This window comes from Lathyrus oleraceus, chromosome 6 (genome assembly GCF_024323335.1).
Source record: "Lathyrus oleraceus cultivar Zhongwan6 chromosome 6, CAAS_Psat_ZW6_1.0, whole genome shotgun sequence".
NCBI lineage: Eukaryota > Viridiplantae > Streptophyta > Magnoliopsida > Fabales > Fabaceae > Lathyrus > Lathyrus oleraceus.
This window is the reverse complement of record NC_066584.1, coordinates 441,099,595-441,104,604: the sequence shown is the minus strand read 5'-3', so window position 1 is coordinate 441,104,604 and position 5,010 is coordinate 441,099,595. Positions and strand designations below refer to the sequence as shown.

The window sequence follows — 5,010 nt, the reverse complement described above, 5'->3', positions numbered from 1 at the left end:
AATGCGCGCCTTTTTATAAGTGACAATAAGAGGGTTTGATTAGGGAGTACAACTCAGTTCTGAATATGCGAAAGCGACAGTTCCCATTAAATTAGTTCTTTTCAAAGTAGGAAACATTGCCCATAAGTAGTTCTATTAGCAAGTACTTGGATTATTAATTGATTATGTGAATTACATTCGACCCTGTCTTTATTAATTATACTTTATTCAATACTTTACTTTTCATTGCACACTCTAAAAACACCTATTTTGATTGCCTTTGATAAACACCATAACAATAGATAACGATAGATTGACACTTGGTCTCTGTGGATTCGACAATCTTTTATATTACTCTGACGCGTTCGTATACTTGCGAAAAGCACGCATCAAGTTTTTGGCGCCGTTGCCGGGGACCAATTTCGTCAAATTTCATTTTCCTGTTGTTATATCGTTTAGACTTAGGCTATTTCCTGCCGGTCAATGCGAAGAACTCGCAGCACCAGAAGTTTAAGCTTAGTATACCCTATGGTGAAACCTGAACGTTACGCTCGCGCACGTTTATTCTTTCATAGAATTAAGAGAGCTATGGCCGAAGATCAAAACCAAAGACCTCTTAAAAATTTTGCTCAACCATCAAATGAAGAACCTAGTTCTAGTATAGTTAACCCAACCATCCCAGCTAATAATTTTGAACTTAAACCATCCCTGTTGCAACTAGTGCAACAGACACAATTCGCAGGTCTCGCTATTGAGAACCCAAACCAACAATTAAAAATATTTCTTCAATTAGCAGACACTTTTAAAACCAATGGAGCTTCTCCTGAGGCAATACGTTTAAGATTATTCCCTTTTTCCCTCAGAGATAAAGCCTTATCATGGTTAGATTCCCTTCCACCGAATTCCATTACGACTTGGGATAACCTTAGAAGAGTTTTTCTTGCTAGATACTTTCCCCCGAGTAAGACCGCTGTTCTTCGAAACCATATAACTAGATTTACCCAAAACCAAGGAGAATCGTTGTTCGAAGCTTGGGAGAGATATAAAGAGTTGTTACGAGCATGCCCATATCATGGTTTAGAAAATTGGTTAATCATTCAAACCTTCTATAATGGACTTCAATATAACACGAAGATGACCATCGACGCTGCTGCAGGCGGTGCTCTAATGAACAAACCTTATCCTGAAGCTAGTGCCCTCATCGAAGATATGGCTCAAAACCATCAATCATGGGGAGTCGAACGAGCGACAGTTGAGAAGAAGGAAGCCCAAGGAGGAGTGCATGAACTAAGCTCTATAGACATGATGCAAGCGAAAATGGACGCATTAGCCCTTAAGGTCGAGCATATGTGCATAAACCCGAATACTGTAGCCGTAGTTTCGTCGGATTGTGAGATATGTGGAACCAAAGGACACCAATCTGCAGAATGCAGTCTATTAAACGAAACCCACTCTGAGTAAGTGAACTACACCCAAGGGAACCCATACTCGAATACCTATGACCCTGGATGGAGGAATCACCCGAACTTCTCCTATAAAAACAATAACCCAATCCAAAATAATGCACCCCCGAGACCTAGTTATCAAGCCCCAAGATCGAATCAACCTATGCAACCTGTGCCACCAAAGTCGAGCCTTGAGAAAATTATGGAAAATTTTATCACCGCTCGAACCCAACAACACAAGGAGTTCATGAACCAAAACATTCATGTTAACGAATTGATTACTCAGTTAGGAACCAAGGTTGACCAAATAGTTACTCATACTAAGATGCTTAAAATCCAGATCTCTCAGGTAGCTTTAAACCAAGCCCCTCAGACTACACCTGGAGGACAATTCCCTGGACAACCTCAACAAAATCCGAGAGGACAAGCCAATGCCATTACCCTACGAAGTGGGAACGCTTATGATGAGCCACCAAACCCTAGATTGAGTGAACCCAAAACTTCTAAGGAATGTACCAAACCGATGGACGAAGTAAAGGAACCATAGGAATCTGAAAACCAGGAAGGTCGAGAAAAAGGAGAAGAACCTAAAGATAAAACTTACGTACCACCCCCACCATATAAACCACCTATACCATATCCGCAAAGACTCAAACAAACCCAGATAAATAAACAGTATCAAAAATTTATTAAAGTTATAGAAAAACTTCATGTAGAAATCCCTTTCACAAAAGCCATCACCCAAATACCTTCTTATGCAAAGTTTCTCAAAGACATCCTTACCAACAAACGTAGACTTGACGATCCGAAGCCTTTGAAATGTAATGCTATTTCCGAGGACAAATTAGCAAAGAAAGATAAAGATCCTGGAAATTTCTCCATTCCTTGCCCTTTGGGTAATCATGTCATTGAAAAAGCTTTTCTAGACCTAGGAGCTAGTGTGAGCTTAATGCCTTTAGCGATTTGTGAGAGGTTAAACTTAGGAGAATTACAGCCCACTAAGATGTCACTTCAGTTAGCTGATAGATCTGTTAAATATCCGATAGGCATTTTAGAAGATGTCCCTGTTAGGATAGGTCAGTTATTTATCCCTACTGATTTTGTTGTCATGGACATCAAAGAGGATAATGATATACCAATCCTTCTAGGTAGACCATTCTTATCGACTGCAGGAGCCATAATAGATGTCAAGAGAGGAAAGTTGACCTTTGAGGTAGGTGACGAGAAAATAGAATTTATACTTTCGAAATTTCTAATGGCACCTGTGACGGGAGACGCGTGTTATGCCTTAGATATCATTGATGAATGTGTTAGAGAACTAGAACAAGAAGAAATTATAAAAACAATTAAGTTACCATCAACTCTCATAAGGGAAGATGATGACTCTAAGAAACCCTACATCGATGATAACGTTTACGAATGTTTATCCCTTACCCCAGATCCTATGTCATGCCCTAAGAAACCAACCTTAGAACTTAAGGAACTGCCTAAGAACCTGAGATATGAGTTCCTCGATGAAGAGATGAACCGTCCAGTTATAGTCAGTGCTACCTTGAGCCAAGAGGAAACGAACCAACTTTTAGACGTTTTACGAAGATATCCCTCAGCCTTAGGATATAATATCTCTGACCTGAAAGGTATAAGCCCATCCGTATGCATGCATCGGATTTCGCTCGAAGAAGATTCAAAACCCTCCAAGGAACATCAGAGAAGAATAAACCCTATAATGAGTGATGTTGTTAAAAAGGAAGTTCTTAAGTTACTTGAGGTAGGTATAATCTATCAGATCGCGGATAGTATGTGGGTAAGCCCTGTGCATGTAGTACCTAAAAAGGGAGGCATCACAGTCGTGCAAAATGATAAAGGCGAACATGTAGCAAAACATTTAGAAGGAGGATGGCGGATGTGTATAGATTATAGAAAATTAAATAAACCAACCAGGAAGGATCATTTCCCTTTACCATTTATAGACCAAATGTTGGAGCGTCTAGCCAGACGCTCTTACTTCTGCTATCTAGATGGATACTTTGGATTCTTCCAAATACCTATCCACCCCGAAGATCAAGAAAAAACTACCTTTACATGACCTTATGGAACTTTTGCCTACAGACGAATTCCATTCGGCCTCTGTAATGCCCTAGCTACTTTCCAACGCTGCATGATGTCAATCTTTGCAGATTACCTAGATGGTATCATGGAAGTGTTTATGGATGATTTCTCGGTTTGCGGATTTGATTTCCACAATTGCCTTACTAACCTTGAGAAAATCCTGGAGAGGTGCGTGGAGGTGAACCTCGTGCTAAACTAGGAAAAGTGTCATTTCATGGTGACCGAAGGAATAGTTTTAGGACATACAGTTTCTGAAAAAGGTATAGAGGTAGATAGAGCTAAAATGGAAGTTATAGAAAACCTAAAACCACAAAAAACCATCAGAGAAGTCCGAAGCTTTCCTGGACACACTGGATTCTACCGGCATTTTATTAAGGACTTCTCCAAGATAACTAAACCTTTAACTGGACTTTTAATGAAAGATGCTGAATTCATTTTCGATGAAAAATGTAATGACGCATTTAATCTCTTAAAGCAAGCATTAATCTCTGCACCTATTATAAAACCGCCTGATTGGTCGGAACCTTTTGAGATAATGTGCGATGCTAGTGATTACGCAGTTGGAGCCGTTCTAGGACAAAGGAAAGATAAAAAATTACATGCCATTTATTATGCCAGTAGAACCCTAGACGCTGCCCAACTTAACTATGCAACAATTGAAAAAGAATTACTCGCTGTAGTTTTTGCTATAGACAAATTTAGATCTTCTCTAGTAGGAGCAAAAATTATAGTTTACACCGATCATGCTGCCATTCGTTACCTATTAAGTAAAAAAGATGCCAAGCCCAGGTTACTCCGATGGATTCTATTACTACAAGAGTTTGATTTAGACATAAGAGATAAAAAAGGCACTGAAAATGTACTAGCCGATCACCTTTCTAGGCTAGAACATCTAAAACCAGAACTAGTACCCATAAACGATGTATTCGCCTATGATAGACTGATAGCTAGACTAGAAACCATTGAAGATGATAACCTAAGCCCTCATGAGCATTCCCAAAATTCCTTAGCAATAAGTAACGTACCCTGGTATGCAGACTTCGTTAATTATCTAGCTGCTAATATAGTACCCCCTGATCTTGACTACCACCACAAGAAGAAATGCTTCCACGATGTGAGAAACTTCTATTGGGACGGACCTGTCCTTTTCAAAAGGGGTAAAGATGGCATGTTTTGCCGTTGCGTTCTGGAAGAAGAGGTAAATAGTATTATCAAGCATTGTCATTCTGCACCTTATGGTGGACATGCGAGCACCTCTAAGACATACGCCAAGATTCTTCAAGCTGGCTTATTCTGGCCTACCATGTGGCATGATGTCTATGCTTGCATTGTCAAATGTGATAGATGCCAACGCACTGGAAACATTTCAAGGCGTGATGAAATGCCTCTAAGAAACATTCAGGAAGTAGAACTCTTTGACGTATGGGGTATAGATTTCATGGGACCTTTCCGACCATCCTTAGGAAATAGGTACATC

General features: G+C 39.8%; 1 non-coding gene across 1 annotated transcript; it reads right to left on the bottom strand.

Moving 5' to 3' along the window:
• Positions 1-951: 951 nt before the first annotated feature.
• On the bottom strand, positions 952-1,058 carry LOC127098929 (small nucleolar RNA R71). Its single transcript, XR_007793612.1, has one exon. It is a non-coding gene; the product is annotated as a small nucleolar RNA R71 (small nucleolar RNA).
• Between the last annotated feature and the right edge of the window lie 3,952 nt (positions 1,059-5,010).